Source organism: Vulpes vulpes, chromosome 1 (assembly GCF_048418805.1).
Source record: "Vulpes vulpes isolate BD-2025 chromosome 1, VulVul3, whole genome shotgun sequence".
In the NCBI taxonomy this organism is placed as follows: Eukaryota; Metazoa; Chordata; class Mammalia; order Carnivora; family Canidae; genus Vulpes; species Vulpes vulpes.
In genome coordinates this window covers 90121748-90143777 of record NC_132780.1, presented here as the reverse complement: position 1 = coordinate 90143777, position 22030 = coordinate 90121748, and positions in this window count along the sequence as shown.

Here is a 22030-nt window from a genome sequence, read left to right as displayed (position 1 = left end):
ACTGCGTGTGCAATTATTTCTTTTGTTATGTGTGTGTGTGTGCAATAATTTTTAAACCTCAGAAATATTTACTTTTTGGAGACTTGTGCACAGGACACATTGCATTGTTGATTGCAGTAATCCCCTCCTCTCCTGTCCACCCACCACTTTTACCTGTAGGTCAGGGACTTGAAGTTACAGAATCAGAGCCTGGGAATAAACTTCAAAGTGCCACACTGCCTATCAAAAAATAAGCTCCAAAATACTGGTCAGCCTTAGACTCAGAGGGATTGTTTACTTCCCTTCCTTCTACTGCAGTGTCTTGCGACACAAGGACCAGCTCTTGAGTGTCTAATCTAAATTTTTCTTGCAACCATTAAGGAAAGGTGCAGTTCCATCCAACTCCACTGGTTCCACATGCTATTGGGAAATCTCTGGAAAGGTCACCTCCCCGTCCCCCACCTCCTTAAAGGGAAAAAAAAAAATTTAGTTCTGGGACCAGCTGGTTAAAACACGGCATGTTCTGTTCATTTATTCATCTGTCCAGTGAATGTTTCCCAAGAGCCAGGCACTTTCCTAGTGCCTAGAGAAACAACCAATAAAGGAACTCATGTTCAAAAAGAGGAGATGGACAAACAGGCCTTGGGCCACTGTAATGAATGCAACAACAGCATTCCACACACAGACTTCTGAAAATACACAGGAGGGACAATCTAACCTGCCTTAGGGGCCTTCAGAAGGCTTCCTTGTGTAGGTGGTAACTAAACTGAGGCCCCAGTCCAAGTTAGGCCACCAGAGCAGGGGGCAGAGATAAGAGAAGCAAGGTTGGAGAGGCAAATCCGGCCGGACCATGTTGTCTTTGGTTCCCGAGGCGAGAAACCTGGATTGTATCCTACAAAGAGAAGCAGGTGAAGGTTTGTGAACCAGAGAGATGATCACATTTTCATTTTAGAGAGATCAGAACAGAACTCTGTAGAATGGATTGCAAAGTAAGCCTGGAAGCAAGGTATCCGGTTAAGGGGTGGTTATAGTCCTCTAGGAGTACCCAGAGGCCCATGTAAACAGGGGTTTATCCTCTGAACGAGGCAAGGCAGTGGTCCACGTGTGACCTTCACAGCAATAGACAGCTACGAACTTCGTTTACACCACTGAGGCTTAAAGAACAGGAATTTATTGTCACAGTTCTGGAGGCTAGAATTCCAATTTCAAGGTGTGGGTAGGGCTGGTTCTGAGGGCTATGAGTAGATTCTGAGGGAGAATCTACTCCATTTCTGTCTCCCAGAGTTGGTCATTCGCTGGCCATCTTTGGTGTTCCTTTGCTTGTACGTCACCCCGACTCTGCCTTTATCTCCACCTGGTGTTTTCCTATGTGCCTATCTCTGTATAACATTTCCCTTTTTATAAGGACAGCAGTTATATTGGATTAGGGCCTAGCCTGGTGACCTCTCTTTTTTTTTTTTTTTTTTTTTTTTTTTTTTTTGGTGGCCTCTCTTTAACTCGATTACTTCTACATAGACCCTATCTCTAAATAAGGTCACACTCAGAGGTACTGGGGGTTAGGATTCCAGCATATCTTTTTTTTTGGAGTGACCCAATTCAACCTGTAACAGTAGAGGAGGAATTGAATAACACAAGACCCCTGTCATTTTGGGGGGGGGGGGTGGGGAGATGCTTCCTGGAACTCTCTTCCCAGATATCCTGCCAACCTACATTCATTCCTTCATGTTTCTGTTCAGTCGCTACCTCAGTGAGGTCTTTTTGACCGTCCTACCCAAATAGCAATATCCCCGTTTGCTTTCTTACACTGTTCCATTTTTCCTTTTAGCATTTGTCCCCACATGATGTGCTGCATATTGAATTTTTTGCTGTCTCTCCCCCTCCTAGAATGGCAGCCCCAGAAGAGTGAAGACCTTGTGCCTGTTTGTTCATTCAGTGTCTAAAATAAGTCCTAGCATGATTAGTCTTTTCTTAAATAGATGGAAGGAAGGAAGGAAGGAAGGAAGGAAGGAAGGAAGGAAGGAAATATATCAGAGATATTGAGGAAAACTAAATGAAGGATTTTTTTTTTTAAGATTTATTTATTCATGAGAGACACACACAGAGAGAGAGAGAGAGAGAGAGAGAGAGAATGGCAGAGACCCAGGCAGAGGAAGAAGCAGGCTCCTCTCAGGGAGCCCAGTGAAGGACTCAATCCCAGATCCTGAGATCACGACCTGAGCCGAAGGCAGCCAACCAACTGCTGAGCCACCCAGGGGTCCCAATGAAGGATTTTATTTTTAAGATTCTATTTATTTATTCATGAGAGACAGAGAGAGGCAGAGACAGGCAGAGGGAGAAGTAGGTTCCCTGTAGGGAGCCCAATATGGGATTCCATACTCAGGTGGTGATGACCTGAGCCAAAGGCAGGTGCTCAACCACTGAGTCACCCAGGTGCCCCCTAAATTAAGGATTTATGAGGGGGAATGTCAGAGAAGATTTTCTGGTGAAGGTTACTCTCAAGGCTGAAGGGAGAAGAATCTAGTGGAAAGAACAGCAGGGTACCAGCAGGGTACCACTGTCTGCCTGTGGCCTATCATGCACTTGAGCAACGCTGTGATCTCTTTGGGAAGACAGCTCATCTGGTGGTCACTGACTATTGAGGTATGGAAGTAGGCCCCTATTGGTGTGAATTTTGGATTGAAGCAGAGCTTTTCTGAGGTAAGCTTTGGGCTTCAGGAAACCTTGAGTCGAGGAAAGTCTAAGTGACTAAAGGACCCAGCTCCAAGACCTCTGTGGAAGAGTTTATACATGTGCTGGTGGAGTGGGGGTGGGGCTGGGGGAGAAGGTAGAGTCTAGTACTAGATTTTGTACTTTACATAAATGACCACCTTCTCAGAGCAATTAGGGAAAAGGGGAGAGAAAGAAACAGACAGACATATCTTTTTAATTACACTTATTTATTATTTATAATCTCCCCTCCCCTCCCCCAGATCTTAGCTGGTGAGAAAAATGCTACTGTCACCTTATTCCACCATCCGTGTGAACACCGTAATAAGGCAGGGTCATCTATCTGAGCATGAGGTGTGGTGACAGTCCCTATTTCTGCCTTTCCCTCTTCCACTTCTGTTCTCCCTCATTTGCAGTGTCTGTGGTAGAAAATCCAGTATTTTATTGGTCTGTCGCATAATTTGGGTTAGGACCTGTCACTGGAACCATAGTTCCTGATCCAGAGACTATGGATGGACTTTAGTGTCAGGGTGAGGACTCCTGGTTAATAAGGATTTGGAAGCCCTATATGAAACCTTGTATTTCTGCAAGTTGAATAAATAATGTCTTACATGCATGTGCTTCAGTAAAAATGATATTCATATCAGTTTTAAACCTGTAGATATGGTTCTATGTAATAAAATACAAATTCACTTGAAGTCATCACTAAATTCATAATAGGTTTTTTCTGTCTTTATGTATTTTCTCACTCAATAGAAATACACTAGTTACCGGGGGAGAGGGAGCAGGCACTCAGATGTTTTGATTAAAAGGGATCCTTAGGGGCCCCTGAGTGGCTCAATCAGTTAAATGTCTGCCTTCAGCTCAGGTCATGATCCCAGGGTCCTGGGATTGAGCCTTGCATTGGGCTCCCTGCTTCCATGGGGAAACTGCTTCTCCCTCTCCATGCCACTCCCCCGCTTGTGCTTGCTCGCTCTCTGTGTCAAATAAATAGATAAAATCTTTTTAAAAATTAAAAAAATTAAAAAGAGATCTTTAAACTTGATGAAGTTGATACAACTTACCTGAGAAGTTGTTTAAAATAAAGATTCTAGGACATTCTCTCTAGAACTCCTGATTCAGCACATTAGGAGTGGGGCCTGACGATCTATATTTTTTGAAAAGCTTCTTTTTTGAAAAGTTAGTTCTGATGTTTAGACAGGTTTACAAACTACCGACCTTATCCTCAGGTGTAGCATGAGTGTAGCTTATACTCGTAAAATTCTGTCCCCTTCCCCAATTGCCACCCTCTTCCCTTGCCTCCCATTATTGGAATTTTCCCCGTCTTTGAAGGAGATTCTGCTCAGGTGATGTCTCCTGTTTCCAGCCTCAATCCCCCAATGGAAAAAATTCTGGCTTCCTTGTTGCTTTCAGGGCACTTTGCTCAGATCTTCCCTTAGAACTTGTTCTGGCTTGAGTCATGTGTGTTTTTGCCCTCCTGTAGCCTTCTCTGTAATGGCAGAGCTTCCTTGGTGAGCCCCAAGGAGCTGTACAATGTCATGCATAGAGTAGCTTGTATTAGTCTGCTTGAGATGCTGTAACACAACACCACACACACTGGGTGGTTTCACCAACATACATTTATTTGCTCACAGTTCTGGAGTTCTGGAGGCTGGAAGTTTAAGATCAAGGGGTCAGTAGATTTGCTTTCATGTGAGGCCTCTCTCCTCGGCTTGGAGATGATCACCTTCTTGCTGCTCTATACGTGGTCATTCCTCCACTTATCTCTGTGCTGAAGCCCCAGCTGTCTCTTTGATTAGGACCTACGCAAATGGCCCAGTTGTACTTCAGTCAGTTCTTTGAAGACCATATATCCAAATATAGTTACATTCTGAGATACTGGGGGAAAAGGCTTCAACATATGAATTTCATGGGATGCAATTCATCCCATAACACATATCGCATGTAGATTCTTTTTAGATAATTGACATTTGATTAGTCTACAGCTCCAACAATAAACTAGGCAACATTCACATTGGTTATGAAATTGGGTGAAGTCTGCTGGAAGGCAGAAGAGAACTTCAGTGACCTTAACTAATTAGGGAAATGCTCCATTAAAAACAGAATTATATTCAATAGGAAACACTTCAAAGGGCCCATGAGGACAATAACAAATTACATGAGTATTAGGTGGGATATTATTTGACTAGCTATAACAAGTTTAGCAAAAAAAGAAAAGAAGAAGAAGAAGAAGAAGAAGAAGAGGAAGAAGAAGAAAAAAGAAGAAGAGAAAGAAAAAATGAGAGAAAGAAAGACAAAACAGAAAAAAGAAAAAACAAAGCAAAAAAAACAAGTGTGGGTCCCAACTGAGCTGTTGGTTGAATGGGAGGCAACCATGGAATGTCATTATTAAAAAGGAAACAACTTGGAGTGTGTTGGGAGTAAGAAGATCACATGATAGAGCTGGAAGTAATCCTTTTTCTACACTTGGCTCTTCTCAGAGATTGTGGTTGGTTTGTAACCTTACATTTTAATAAAGAATTACAGAGACTAAAGAAGGTTCGTTTAAAAAAAAGAGGGGGAATGTATTTTAAAGGGATGGGAAATGGGACTTATAATGGCCTTTTAATCTGGAGAAGAAAAGCTGACAGGTGACTTAATACATATGTTCTGGTGTACATATAGGGAAACTAATATGGTGGATCCTTTCCAGATGTTTTCCTTTTCCACTGAGACAAAGAAAAAAGGAAAGCATTTTGAAAAGAGAGCTTTAGATCAGTGGTTTTCGGATTGTGTTCTGCAGACCTGGAGTGGTCTCAGCTTCACTTTTACGTGCTTTATATATTAAGGATTTCTCGTTTGAATTTGTTTTAAAACATTGTTCTGATATTACACAGTTATGAAAACTAAAACTTGAGATAATACAAAAATCATAGCATTCTAATTCTAGAGGGACTTTAAAGAGAACCTTTTCCAAACCCCTTCATTTTCTAAATGAGAAATCTAAGGTCCTGAGAGGTTAAGTGACTTGCCCGTAAAAGACTTCCTTAATATCAGGATTTTAAAACACTAGAGCAGATTATCAGAGGGAAGTAAGTCTTTATGAAGACTTCAGTGAAATAGGATAAGAGATGTGTTGAATGGCTTAAATCAGCATTTCTCAACTGGCACTTGGTATTATAGGTGGGTGCATTGTAAAGGCAGTAACAGAATCTGTATCAGTTTCTACTTTTTAAAAAGTGGGAAATAAAATGATTTAAAAGTGTTTTTGCAGTTCAAAATGGGAGTTTAAGTCTATGAGTGTATGCTGAGTGAGCATACTGAGCTCATAGACATCCCACATCTGATGAGCAGGCACTTAACTCATTTTCTGTCTAGCTTAATACCCCCATCAGAGGGATGACTTTTACTGTTGTACAACTTTGAGTTGCTTTAATTCTTATTCACGTAGGGATTGTTCCCCTTTTTTCTTTTATACTTTTAAGATTAAATTCAAGTTAGTTAACATACAGTGTATTATTAGTCTCAGAGGTAGAATTTAGTGATTCATCCATTGCACATAACACCCAGTGCTTATTCCATCATGTGCTCTCCTTAATGTCCATCACACAATCACCCCATCCCCCCACCCACCTCCCCTCCAGCAGCCCTCAGTTTGTTCCCTATAGTCAAGAGTCTCTTATGGTTTGCCTCTCTCTGTTTTGTGTGTGTGTGTGTTTAAGATTTTATTTATTTATTCATGAGAGACAGAGAGAAGCAGAGACGTAGGCGGAGGGAAAAGCAGGCTCCCTGCGTAGAGCCCCAGGTGGGACTCCATCCAAGAGCCCCGGGATCATGACCTAAGCCAAAGGCAAACACTCAACCACTGAGCCACCCAGATGTCCCTTTCTCTGTGTTTTTATTTTATTTTATTTATTTTATTTTATTTTATCTTATTTTATTTTATTTTATTTTATTTTATTATTTTTACTTTGGGGATTTTTTTTTTTAAGATAGAAGAGAAATGGCCCTGAATAAAACAAGTCAATGAGAAATAGATTTGTGATAATTTTTCTACCTATGACTTAGGATGATGCTCACCCCATGCAGAGGTTATACTCTTATAATGAAAATTCTTATGTAGCACTAATACGTAACTCTAGAACTCAAAACTCAGAGGGCAAAGAGAAAACAGTTGGCCTTTAATTTATTAGAAATAAAGATTCAACCGCTACGTATAACAATAGTAGAGGTGTGTTTACAAATAAGAGCCTCAAACTCTTTTCATCTTATCTCATTAATTACAAACAAAACAAATTCTTTTTAGAAACCCCAGTTGGTCTTTAAGTACAAAGTACAAGAACTAAAAAGCACTAAGAAATGAAAGTATTTTGTGTCAATTTCTGATGTTATTGTATGCAGTTGATGCTTTTCCTTAATAATTGATTCTTAAAAAAAAAAAAAAGATTTATTTGTTTATTTCAGAGAAAGAGAGCATGAATGGGAGGGGCAGCGAGACAGAGAGAATCTCAAGCAAAATCCACACTGAACAGGGAGCCCAATGTGGGGCTTGATCTCACAACCCATGAGATCACAGCTTGAGCTGGAGCCAAGAGTGGAAATCTTACCCAACTGCACCACCCAGGTGCCCCTCCTTAATAATTGATTCTAAAGAAATCATGCAATAGAAGTCTACAACATAAGACAAAAATATTTTGTTTTTATATTTTTCTGTAGTAAATATTATTAAAGATTGGCTTAAAATAAATGCCACAAAATATAGTTCAATAATATATTTATTTAAAACATAACAGTTTCTATGAACTCTCTTCTTTTTATGCAGCATACAAAAAATTTCTAAATGACTAAAAAATGCCTAAGTAGCTCATGAAATAATAGAGAAGGAAACTCACAGGACAGAAATATTGAAAAAAAATGCTGGTTTAAAATAATGTTTCTCAAAAGTAATATATGGACCTCTTTCAAGAGAAAAACCTCTCTAAGGCTTTCAATGCTTACTTAAATAATTTTTCTTATATTTCTTAAGTATGTAAAAATAGAAAACAATATGTGATATACTTGTGTTTATAGCTCCTTTACAACTGTAAGACTAAAACTCATTTACATGCTAAACAAAAAATAAAACTGGAGAACCAGTAAAAATTAAAATCAACAGCATTTCACGGCAGATTTTGTCAAAATCAAATTGTTGCTTTTAATGTGAATCTAGCAACGAGAATACATTTTTATTCTATCAAGTTTGATTCTCTAAAGGATAGCATGCTGTGCAGTGAAATTCTCTATTTGAACCATTGCAAAAACTTGTATGGAGTGCACCGTGACTTCACTTGGTTTCCACATGGTATGAACGTATCACTTACATTTTAAAATCACCTCTATTCTTTTCTTTTTAGTGTTTAATGTTTGAAGTAATATGGCTTGACACCACACAGTTGTAACCACAAATCCAAATTTGAAAGATGGTCATTTGGATGATGCACAATATGCCTGTAATAACTCGTTAAAAATTACCAATAAAATGAAAGCATAAAATTAAAGAGTACTTGAAGAGGAAAAGAGACCCCCCCCCCAATATATCAAATAGTGTGAAGGGTTCATGAACTCCAGTTGCAAAAACAAACAAACCAACCAAAAACTGGTTTTAATGGTATCCAGCTTTAATATCAAAAGTACCTTGGATCATATAATTATTGATTTTAATAAATAATTTGAGTCAGTGGTTGAAGCAGGGGAGGGAATGGAGAGTTTAAACTACTGGGATGTCTGAATGTTATCCATTTTCATTAAAAATATAGATTTCTTTAAGAAACAAGTTTGGTGAGGATATGTAGAGAAAAAAACCCTCCCGCACGGTTGGTGGGAATGTGAACTCATGCAGCCACTGTGGAAGATGGTATGAAGGTTCCTTAAAAAATTAAAATTAGAACTGCCCTATGATCCAGTAAGTGCACTACTGGGTATTTACCCAAAGAATATGAAACACTACTTTGAAGAGATATATACACCCCTATATTTGATGCAGCATTATTTATAATAGCCAAATTGCTGAAGCAGCCCAAGTGTCCTTTGATAGGTGAGTGGATAAAGAAGATTGGGGGATATATATATATATATATATATATATATATATATATATATATATAATTATATATATAATTCAGTCCTGAAAAAGAACTATATCTTGCCATTTGCAACAACATAGATGGACCTAACATTACTTTGTATATAATGTTACACAAAATAAACCAAAGACAAAAACCATATGATTTCACTTATAATTTAAATGGAATTTAAGAAACAAATGAACAAATGAAAAAGAGAGAGAGACAAACCAAAAAGACAAACTTTTAACCATAGAAAACAAATAGATGGTTACGGGGGGGGGAGGGGGGGGTGGATGAGATGGGTGAAATAGGTGAAGGATATTAAGAGTATGGTTACTATAATGAACACTGAGTAATGTTGAATTGTTGAATCACTATATTGTAACATTGTATGTCAATTACACTGGAATTTTTTAAAAATACAGATTTCTTTACTATATCAAATAAATACATGACCCTAGAGTTGTCTGTGAGTTCCAGCTTTTGCTTGTTGGTTCATTAGTTCCTTCTTCCATTCATTCAAATGCCTGTCTAATAACTAGATAAGAATGGTTTGTATTAGTGTGTCAATTATTTGTATTTTAAGTAGTATTTTTGGGGTGCTTTTAGGTACTTTAGTTCTTTAAGCACTGTAAACAATCTTTACACCATCAATTTGTAGTGAGCAAGGGATTTCTAAGCTAATTTGCTATGAGGCCTAGTTTCTGGAATTGTTATATTGAGGCACCAGAGAAGCACCCTCAGACTTTGAGAGTAGATAATCTTCTGGAAGTGAAATAAAGGAGTATGAACATGTACAAGATAAGATCAGCGTCTTCATCAGGAAAGCCCCAGCTTCGTAGGCCTGCTAGGTATCTTGAGAGTTAGTTGCAATGAGAATTTCAGGCACTAGAAGGGCATACTCCTGTTGTAAATTAATAAGCCATACTTCATCTGTCTCTTCTGGTCTGATGAGTGTAGGATCTGGTACAGCTTTAGATGGACAGACCAGCTAAGCTGAAAACCAGCCTTTGTCTCTGGTGTCATCACGAAAGGAAAGATACCGGTGCTGTGGCTGATCCTCTGGCCTTCCTCCTTTCCTCTTATCTGAATTACAACTATAATGGGTCTGTTGAAATAATTTGAAATTCTGAAGTGTCCGAATCCTAGTTACTGATTTTTTATAAGGCCTTGCTATTCTAGAAGGCTTTGCTGTGATTTTGTTCCAGACAGTTTAGGGAACTCCCCCAACCCCTGCCCCCCTCCCGCCCCCCGCCCCAGCCCACTATGATTGGTCCTATTATGTATAATGCCTTGTGATTTTCTTTCATGGGCCTTCTCACAAAGGTGGAGTTATACATTTATTTTGTGACTTTTTGATTACTGTCCCCATGACAGCAGGGACCTTACTTCTATTTTATCCCAGTGCCACAACATTGTATCCCCAGTGAAAAAGCAGAACCTGGGGCAGAGTGGGTGATCACAAACTCAAAAATTCTATTTCCTTTCACCCTTACAGTTAAGCGATTGAGATTTAATTTAAAACCTCCTTTAAAAAAAAAAATTGAAAATGTTTTCCAGTTTTCTAGTTGACTACTTTGTGGACCTTCTCAAAGTTTTCTCCATAATTGCTAATCTATCCTAAATAATTTAGAAGGCTCTTTATAAAATTACTCTTTTGTTGTCAAAATGCTTTTAGTCCTTGTGTTCACCATCTTTTCAAGATTCCAAACTCCACCCCCCACCCTGAATTTAAGTTCTCTCTAGGCCACTGAGCCTGGATTTTTTATTGGCTTTATGGATCTTTCATGGTATCATCAGGTGGAAGAGAATTCTGAGCAGGAATCAGTTCTCTGCCTAGAGAACTCCTCATTCCTGTTTCTTTCTATGTTTGAGAGGATATTATAAAAGTGGATTCCACAGAAGATGAACCAGCATGCAGTATGTTTAAGTATTCCCATGTTACCTGGTGCAGCTGTGGGGCACAGTGATGCTTTCTAGGAAGTAGTCATTTAGGTAGAAGTTCCCAAGCATCATAACACAAACAAGGAGTGATTTCCATGGTCTTTTTTGCTTAGCAGGGAGCCCCCTTGAAAAGGAGGTAGAAGAAAAACTACAGACATAAGGAAGAAGCCCAGAGTATATGAGGCTGGGTGAGCTGTGCTCTGTGAGATCTGAGCGATTAGATACAAGCTGCAAGACTGGAACCACAAAGTGAAACTCAGGTCTGACAGAACGGTTTTCCTACGTGTCACCCCCTTACTGCCACTGCCACCACCACAATCTTCTTCAGCCTGGGAACCATAACTTATTTTTCACTGTGTCCTGATTTTTGGCACAGTGAGAATTCAGAACAAGTTTTGCATGATCCCCAAGCCCATTCCCTTTTTACTAGGGTGAAGGACATTAGTCCAGGGGAGGAGAGATTTTGGTAAGTAAAACTACTCTCAGGAAGTAAAAATGGTTTCACTCATAGATCAGAAACTGTTTTATTTGAAGTATAGACCTAAATTCAGTGTGGGGTAGAAACTATGTTCAGATATATATTATTTTGATAGACAGCAGACTGGATAAATTATATTAACAAAATTCTTTAGGAAGAGACTCTTACACTTACTTATTATGCTCAGAAGCTCCAGAAGTTGATTGAATTATGGGTCTGTGTCCAATCTGTTATTCTCTGGTCATCACTGCTGGTTCTGTTAGACCCCCTCTTTGCCACCAAGAGTGTACAACTGAATCATAATGGTAATGATTCAACTTGATGTAGCTGTGCTTCTAAAATTGAAAGGGCCTAGGCAGCTAGAGCCAGAAAGTTTTCAGTTTTCTTTAAATGCATCAAGTTACCAACATTTTCAAAAATCTTTACCCTAGTGTCTATCAATGAATGAATGAAGATGTGGTATACCTACATATACATTAGAATGTTTTTCAGCCTTAAAAAAGGAGAGCTTGCTATTTGCTACAACATGGATGAACTTTGAGGGCATTATGCTAAGTGAAACAAGTCAGACAGAGAAACAAATACAATGTATGTATGATCTTGCCTAAATGTGGGATCTAAACAAGACAAGACTCAAAACAAAACAAACCCGAACTCATAGATACAGAGAACAGACTGGGGGTTGCCAGAGGTGGGGGATGGGGCAGGGGTGGAGGGTGGGTGAAATAGGAGAAGATAGTCAAAAGTCACAAACTTCTAGTTAAAAAATAATAATAAATCCTGGGGTTACAATGTACAGAATGGCAACTGTGGTTAATAATACTATACTCTATATTTGAAAATTGCTAAAAAGTGGGGGTCCTGGGTGCCTCAGTTTGTTAAGTGTCTGCCTTCAGCTCAGGTCATGATCTCCAGCTCCTGGGTTGGAGCCCCTGCATCAAGCACCCTGCTCAGTGGGGAGCCTGCTTCTCCCTCTTCCTCTGTTGCTCCCCCTGCTTGAGCTCTCTCTCTCTGTGTCGAATAAATAAATAAAATCTTAAAAAAGAAAGGAAGTTACTAAACACATAAATCTTAAAAGTTCTCATCAGAAGAAAAAAAATTTGTAACTGCGTGTGTTTATGAATGTTAACGAGACTTACTGTGGTGATCATTTTGCAATGTATACATATATCAAATCACCATGCTGTACACCTGAAACTAATGTGATGTTATATGTCAGTAAAAAAAATGTTTTATCTTGGTAAAAAAACAAAAACAGAAACAAAAACCCTTGACTAGTTTATCTAGTAATCAGTGCACAAAGTGTGACTATAAAATAAGGGGAAAGTTTTCACAAGCCACATGCAGACATGTGCTTGATTCTTACCACAGCTTGAATGCCAATAATGGAACTTTTGAAGTAAACTCATAAGGTTCATGGAATCACAGGAAACTGCAGGTGGGAGGGCCCATAAAAACCATCTAGTCCAACCCTTTACATCTAGAGATTATAGAAATCGTGGCTAAGGGAGGTGGACTTTCCCACAGACACAGAGGGACTCAAGAGCCAGAAAGAGGTACACGAGACCATATGAACTGTCTTGTGGAATCTGTGCCCTGCCGTGTATGCCTTGCTGATTAACATGAAGAAAACAACTGGCACTAGAGGAAACCTACATACAGCTGAACACTTCCCTCACATACAAACCAAAGGCTGCCATTGTGAGACCACCAGTATTCTTAGCTCTCAGAAATCTTTAGAAAGCCAAATCACTATCAGAACTTGAGCCAGCACATGCATGTAGGTCACACTGGTGGCTAGGAATAGCCTCTGAGGCAGAGGAAACACCAGGGACCCCTGTTCAGACAAAGGTGTAGAATCAGCCCATTGATAACATCTTGATATTCTGCTTTCAGATTATTTTATGGGAGCCATTTGCAGTAGGCAGAAGCACTGGTTTGGAAAATACTGGCAGGCAAACATAGTGCTCTAGAAGATGGAAATAATGGTCTATACCTGGGCCTCTAGAACACCTGGAGGTAAGGTGACAGTTCTGACTCAGGTCAAGACTGCTCAGTGGACAAATAGAATCTGAAAAAGAGAAGTGCCCAATATGGATTATATTGACAACTTAAACAAGCAATTCTCTCAACTCAATTGTGTCCCTTTATCAGTGCCAGAGAGACCACTTGATCATTGTTCTTTTCAAACTCCCCTGTTTATTACAACATTCTTTTAATTTTTAGAACATAGAGTGAGGTAAGGGATCACTGGAATTTTGAAGTATAACTAGACAATGAAAATGAGTGACACTAGGAAGGACTATGTATATTGTGTAAGATTAACTATCTAGAGAAATACCTCAAGAGATTATTTATACACATTTGGCTGGGGAGAATCGGATCACCCACGTCTACCTAGTCAATGTTGACCAGGCTATGAATCTCAGGGAAGCACTCTCAGAACAATAGAGCAGTGATACAACTTTGGAAAAGCCAACAAGTAACATAAATGATTAGAATCAACTATGAAACCTGTGGTCTAATAAGTTGTCTGAAGGTGTTAACTGAAGGTCAGCATGACATGTAGATGACATAGAATCTAAAGAGTAAGGATTTGGCTGTGTTAAGCTGCCTTGAACCAAAAACGCTAACTTTGGTACCTTGAGAAGTGTCCTTTCCTGTGTGGGAAACTTTGCTCAGTGGCTCTACCAAAGTGTCTGTCAACTATTTCTCATGATCATTTTTTTTTTCCTGTGTTGATTCTATGTCTACCAATGAAATTTCTGATAAGTAATTTAACTTTTAAGGATTAGAACTAGAAAAAAAATATTAAAAAATCATTAAGATTTTAGAATAGGGAAAAACTGGGATCCCTGGGTGGCGCAGCGGTTTGGCGCCTGCCTTTGGCCCAGGGCACGATCTTGGAGACCCGGGATCGAATCCCATGTCGGGCTCCCGGTGCATGGAGTCTGCTTCTCCCTCCGCCTGTGTCTCTGCCTCTCTCTCTCTCTGTGACTATCATAAATAAATAAAAATTAAAAAAAAAAAAAAAGAATAGGGAAAAACTTAAGCAACATATAAAAGCATTGATAACTTTGATTATGTTAAATTTAGCTTTCTGAATGACAAATAAGATTATAATATTGAGAGATAAATAGCAGACTGGAACAATATATTTGTAACATACAATAAGAAAAGGATTATTACCTAAAGTATCTAAACCATGTAAATATGTAAAAATATGTTTAAGAAAAGCTACCAGGTTAATAATGAAAACAAAAACAGAAACACCCAATAGGAAAGTGGGCAAAAAAAAAAAAAAAATGAGCAAGCAATTCTCAGTAAGCCACAGGGAATCCAATGATTAATAAATATGATGCTCAAATTCACTTGTAATCAGGAAAGTTCAGAATAAAATACCAATGAGATTTAATTTCACTTTCATAAGTTTGGAAAAATTTAAAAGTCTAATATTATTTGTTGTTCAGAAATATGCGGGTGAAAATGTGGGGAAGCAAATGTAAACGTTGCTGCTAGAGTGTGGACTGGTACAGTCATATCAGAAGTCCCACACCCTACAAACCAGAAATTCTACCTTAAGATGCATACATTAGAGAATCTCTTGTGCATATGTACAAGAAGGGAATGAGTCAAATGTACTATAGCTGTACTATAGAAAACTATGGCTGTTAAAAGAAATAAGCTAGCTAGGCCTATATAGATCTACATAAATGGTTCTCAAAAGAACGTATTTTTTTTTTCAGCTTTATTGAAGCATAACTGAGAAATAAAATTGTAAGATATTTTAAAACAAAGAATCAAGATAGGGTAATAAATGTAAAAAAGATATTATACTTGATGGACCTAAGTATTTCAGCCACTGAAAAAGCATGTCCCTTTCCCATTAAAAATTAATAAATTTAGACATGAATATATATTTTAACTGAATCTTGATTAGGACGTGTCAGACCATAGAGTCTGCTAAGCACTTAAAAAAATTGAGTTTCTGTACCTGAGAACTAAGAATCACATTCTTTTTTTTTCCTTTTTAAAAAAATTTAAATTCAATTAGCCAGCATATAGTACATCATTAGTTTCAGATGTAGAGTTCAGTGATTCATCAATTGCATATAACACCCAGGGCTCATCACATCACGTTCTAAAAAAGTGACCACTGCCTACACCTCTTTCTCTATGAAGACTGCACCTTTTGCTTCAGATGCCACTAAGATTAATTTATCTCAGGCCTGGTAGATTTTCTCAGAAACAGCTACCACATTAGCTACCATAGTAGTGATGCCCCACTGGAAGCTCTCCAGACCCCTATAAGTTAGCCAAGGTAGTAAGACAAGCTTTCTAGTGCCTTTTAATATAACTAAATCCTGAACCCTATAGGCCATAATGCTGTTCAGGCTACTTAAAAGGTTTAGTTGTTTTTGCTTTTGACTTCATTTATTTCAACAAATGTTGATAACAATGGGAATGTCAAGTTGCCATTGTAATTTGGCAGTTATGTATTATTTTATTTAATAAGAACAGGAAAGTTAATGATTAACTCATTCAGTTGGCTATGGATCCCTCTCCGCTCCCCCCCCTAAAAACCCCACAGAGGCTCTAAGGGAGAAATAAATAAATAAATAAAGTCTTTAATGCTGGCTTTTGGCTGTCATCCACTGCCACACTGGATTCTCCTCCTTAGACAACACTGTGTCTGATGACTTAGAAATTGAAAAAGAGGGTGCCCTTGGGGGAAGTAAAAGGAAGAAGAAAAAGGACACAGACTTCACTTGCTGAGTGTCCGTTACGTGCCATACATACAGTATTCCATGCACTTCCATCTACATTGTCTTATTTAATTTCAGTATCAACTCTGCTAAAAAGGTATTATTATCAGAGGCCTAAAGAGCAAAGTGGTTTGACTGAAGTTATTCAGCTGCCAAATGGCAGAGCTGGCCTTTCACATCAAGTCTGCCTGACCCCACAGTCAAAAGACTTTCTATTATTGGTTGTCACTTTTAAAAGACGGTGGGATGGAATATGACTCCAGACGAAAGTTAAGTTTTGCAAAGCAAGGGTTGTGTTTTATTGTTTCTCCAAATCCAGAAAAACTGCTCCAAAATTCTCTGGCCTTTCATCTCCCTTTGCTCCACTCTGAGGAAAGGACAGTAATCGGCACTATCCTGAATGGAACAAAACAAAATACTCATTATTCTTTTTCTTTCTACTTTCCACCTTCCAACTTCGAATGAAAGAACAGCTTTCAAAGGATACAATAAGACAATCTTAACACAAGAATAAAACAGTGACAGATAAACATCAAAGGAAGAAGAACAATGAGTAATGATATCAGTAAACCCTGGGGGAAGCAAATTTTCTCAGAGCTTCCTGGTAGCCCAGGCAAAGGGAGAAATATGTTGTGTTCCATGCCTTTCATGGTCAAATAAGGAAAGGACTACTAGTTCATCAGGAGAGAGACACTTTTTTTGATTGTTGTTACTCTGAAAGGAATTTATTGTGTAGGTTATCCTAAAAGGAATATTGAATGACATCAGTGAGAAAATACTAGAGAATAGTTTTATTAAAAAAAAATAAACCTAAGATAAATTTTTTTGTTCATTACAGATGAAAGACATCTCTTTAACAGACAACTCTGGCTGAGAGGTGAATTTTCATGTTCTGGTTGTTTATTCAACATGGTGCACTAACTTTTGATATATTGATCAAAGAAAGTCTTTAATAGCCTTCTTCCGTGATATTGCTCAGACTATTTCTCCCATAAGTTTTATAGTGTAGGCCTCTTTATTCTTGTCCTGCCACATTTTAGATTGAAAATTCCTACGAAGAAGGACCATGCTGGCTCCTTGTGCTTTGCATAAAACACATACACACATACACACTATATAACACATAAAGGATCTTTCCATGGGGACTAGATTTTCATGTTTTATTCTTTTAAAGGTTCACTATCAATATTTACTTTGGAAATAGCAACAATGCAAGACATCTGAATTTTACTCCTTAAACCATATCTCTTCATTTGCCCTATGACCCACTGATATGTTTCTCTCCTTAATATAGCTCCTATTTGTACTTCCAGATTGAACCATTCATGAGTATTTTATCTGTGTGTTTTATTTCTTGTTTCCTGTGTCAAAATCAAAACTTTCCACAGAGTGCTTACTTTTGGACTTGAGCGAAGTGATCCATTCCTTCTTTTTCACATTTATTGGAATCAACATGACTATTTTTCCTGTTAGAGACAGTTTCTCAATTGTGTTTCTACATCTACTTTCTTTGAGGACAGCTTCTGTATCCATGGACTTTGTGTACCTCTGACATTTATATAGGGATGTAACCTTTTTTTTCTTTCTTTTGCATGTAGATTAAGTTTTACTGAAGTTTGCTGGAAGACCAAGGGAGAGATTGTATTGGAAAAGTGCAATCAATTTACAGCTGATTTCTAGTAGATTTTTTATGATTGTAGTGAAAGCAACAGATGTAAACACATTACAGAAGAGTAAAATTATAGGAAAATTAACCGTGGTTGTAAATAAATAACTTTCATGGAAAATACAGAAAGACATTTAAAAGAAACAAAATTGCCATTTTCCTTAAATTGATACTGTATGATTTTTTCTTTCCACTACTTCTTAGAAGGGGTTTCCAAGGACTCCAGAGAAGACTAGGGTGAAAAATGCATGACTCTCTCCAGCAGTGGTGTCCACAACACTATGTACCTTGAACTTGCATTTGACTGGAGTTGCCCTGTGGGTTGCTTCTAACTCCCTGGGCTGTAGACAGCTGCCTTTCCCAAATGCCACTAACACGAGTCCAACACCAAATGATCACAACTGGGTGGTCTACAGTATGGAAAAGAGCTGTCAGTTAACAGGCTGTGAAGAAACCATTTGGGCAAAACATGCTAGCTTCAATTATGGCACTTTGCTTTCGCCTCTAAGGGTCTTCTCCTTCTCGCCAAATACTTTATTTCCCCACCCCCCTTGCCTAAGAATATTTATTCAAAGCTGTTTTGACTTTCCCTTTGTAAGTATCTATCCAGTAAACATTTTTTTTAAAAGATTTTATCTATTTATTCATGGGATACACAGAGAGGCAGAGGCACAGGCAGAGGGAGAAGCAGGCTCCCTGCAAGGAGCCCGATGCGGGACTTGATTCCAGGACCCCAGCATCACGCCCTGAGCAGAAGGCAGACGCTCAACCACTGAGCACCCAGGCGTCCCTCCAGTAAATTTTTTAAAGGTACACCCTTTTAGAGGAATGGGGCAACTGATGGTAGAGTTATATTCCAGGTGAACAGAATCCCTTTGGCATCATCTCCTCAAGATTCCTTAGCTTTGGTGGTCCCATATTTCTGGCTTACACTTCTCAAGCTCCCCATCTTCCTTGGTGGCTTCTATTAGCTGGAAGTCGGAGATTTCTGGCAAAAGGTAGTTTACAATCTGTACTCTTCTTAAAGCCCAGCTGCTGGGGGTGGAGACCAAGCTGTGAAGACCCAGCACTGCTGGTGTTCTTGCCTGGCTGGAAGAACCTTCTTCCACTGATCCCCAAGTGAGGACTGGGAGAGGGAAACTATTTTTCAAGATGCTTGTGCATATCAAATACGACTTCCTAGAGGGTTTTCGAAGCTTCTTCTGCATTTCAAAGGGGGTTTATTTATCTCATTAGTTAAGTCGTCACATTTAAGGCAGAGAAGCTTTTTACAGGTGTGGAAGTCTTTAGAAAGGGCTTTCTATAACATTCCCCCAGCGCTGAGCTGACAACAAAGTTTCTACATTGGTTGCTATGCTAATTCAAAAGATGCTTTGTTTCTCTAAGGAGAAAAACAAACACTTCAGGAAGAGAAGTTCTCACAGAATTTTGTAGACCTGGTGTGACTGAATGAAACTAATATTTTTCTTTCCTTAGCAGATTCAACTTGGCAATCACAGTTGTAACTATTACCACTTCGTGATACTGAAGTGCCACTGGTTTCATTGCAATAATCCCCTCGTTGGCCATGTGCCTTCAGTCTCCCATTTCTTAAATCCATCCCACACACCACAGCTCAAGTGATCTTTCTAAATCATCTCATGTCACTTCTTATTCCCCACTTAAAATTCTTCGAGGACCCACGGAAGGCAGTGCCACCTTTTAGAGGTGAAACAAATGTGAAGTCATTAGCTTCTAGGTGGTGGAGCCCAGAGTCTCTCCTAGGTGATCTGATGTCTCAGTCTGTGGGTTTAACCACTAGACGATACTGCTTCACCTGCTGAATTGCTAGTTATCTCAGAACATCCCATTCACTCTTTTCCATGACTTATGGCTTTTTATGTCCTGTTCCCACTTCCTGGAAAGGCTTGTCCCGTTTGTTCAACTAGCTGGCTCCCTCTCCATTATAATGTCTCTGCTCACTTGTTAACTTCTTTGGAAAACTTCCAAGGCTCCCCAAGGCAGTGTTAAGAAACAATGTCTCTGCGGCCATAGTGGTGAATTAGTGTGTGCGGTCGAGCTCTTTTTAAATGGCATTGGGTTTGTTCACATCTCTATTTCTCTAGCTAGACTGTGAGCTTTTTGAGGGCAGGGAATTTTGTCTTTGTATCCCCAGTGTCTATTTCAGTGTCTATTGATCGGTTGTGCTCAATAAATTCTTGTCAAATGGAATGAATGTAAGAATGAATGGACAGGGGTTGGGGGAATATAATGCATACAAGGTTTGCTTATTCTTTTTTTTTTTTTAAAGGATTTTATTTATTTATTTATGAGAGACACAGAGAGAGGCAGAGATATAGGCGGAGGGAGAAGCAGGCTCCCTGTGGGGAGCCCGATGTGGGACATGATTCCAGGACCCCAGGATCATGACCTGAGCGGAAGGCAGATGCTCAGCCATTGAGCCACCCAAGTGCCCCAAGGTTTGCTTATTCCTAATCACCCTCTGGAAGTCTATTATCTGGTGTGAACATTCCAGTGAAAGGCTCCTACATCCCTCAGGGTCCTTGAAGATTGGAATGGACACCTTGAGCTATTTTCAGTATTTCAAAAAAGTTAACAGAAATCATTACATCAAGCTGAGATAAGTCCCTATAGGTTAAAAAAAAAAAAAAAAGTCAAGTTTCTTTGCTTTTCGCTAAAATTGTATCAATTTCTGTGTGGTGACAGAGATTTTCTTTTATTTTTTATTTTTTAATTAAAAAAAGATTTTATTTATTTATTCATGAAAGACACACACACACACACACACATACACACACAGAGGCAGAGACACACACAGGCAGAGGAAGAAGCAGGCTTCATGCAGGAAGCCTGATGTGGGACTCGATCCCACGACCCCGGGATCACGCCCTGGGCTAAGGCAGGGCCACCCAGGGATCCCCGAGATTTTCTTTTAATGATCAGAAACTTTGATTGGCAGGAAAGGCTATGTGTGATAAAACAATATGAAAATAAGTTATTTTTTATGTTAAAAACTGCTAATTTTGTAGAAGAAATTTCTCAAAGGTTGGAATCATAGGGGAAAACTCCTAATAGAAGTTCGCCTTCATGGTACGAATATGGGAAAGTCTGTGCTTTTGTTAATGGACTCATGTGGCCCACAACCTTCTTATCTGCACAGAATCTCCTTTTCAGAAAGCTGAGGAAATTATCTTATTATTAGGGATAGATGGCTTCTCTGTTGAGCTTTTTTTTTTTTAACCTTTCATTGACAATTGGACGTCAGAGTGATCTGGTTTCTTTATCTGCCATCTGCTGATCATTAGATTTAATATAGCTTATTGAGTTGAACTTATGTTCGTTTAAAAAATGTCATTGTTACCATCTTCCAAAATAAAAGGAAGAAAAAAATCAAAGGTAAGAGAGCAGAGGAGACAAATGAGTTTTTCTCTTTCCTATGGCTCTGGCCAGTCTATTTTGGTTATGAAAACAGCTAGCAGGCTACTTTATTGAAATAAAATTCAAATTCCCAATTTGCCAGATATTTCACTGACTTAGTTTAGAATACACCATTATTAAAAATGATTTCATCCCTTTCAGTGAAGGCAAAAGTTCCTAGTAGTTCTGGCTCTGTCACACACCTTTCCATGGGCTCATTTGGTCTTTTGATTTATTATAAAATTTATATGTGTAAACATTGCCATAACCTTTAGAGTAGTAAACTCATCAAATCTTTTATAATATCTCCTCAATCCCTTGCACTGTTTGACTGACACATCTTCGTAGGATTGTAAATATTCTTCCATTTCTTGCTTACCATCATTCATAGATAAGGCTATTCTTTTCTTCATTTCTGGACTCCCAAAGTCATAGTAATCAAGCTTCATAGGAGATCGCAATCAGGCTTTGAAATTTGCAGCATCGAATTCCATTCCAACTGAAGTGCAGCCATTATCTATCTCCTCGCTCTAGTTCATCCTCCACGGAGAAGCTGGAGTTTTTGATTCAAAAGCCAAATTGGATCCCATTAGTCCCCTGATTAGAAATCTTCAAGGGCTCCTCATTGCTGACATTTTCAACTCCAAATTTCTTGATGTGGTGTTCAAAGGCCCTTGACTACTTGTCTTCAAGGCTACCTTTTCAACTTTAATTTGCCACTAGGTCCTTTCCCTTCCAACCACCTTGGATAATCACCTTTCTGCAACAAGGCATGACCTTTTATGCCTCGAATGGTCTTGTATTCCTTTTATAATTTCTATTTGTCCTCCAAAGCTCTGCCTATATGTTGTCACTTGTGGGAGTGTTTACTCATTCTTACAGCATATTATCATTTTTTTAGCATATTATCTTTTAATTTGTATTATAAGTAGTTCTTTCTGAGTCTTCCTCTTCCAATCCTGTGAGCTCTTAGAAGGCACAGATCAGATTT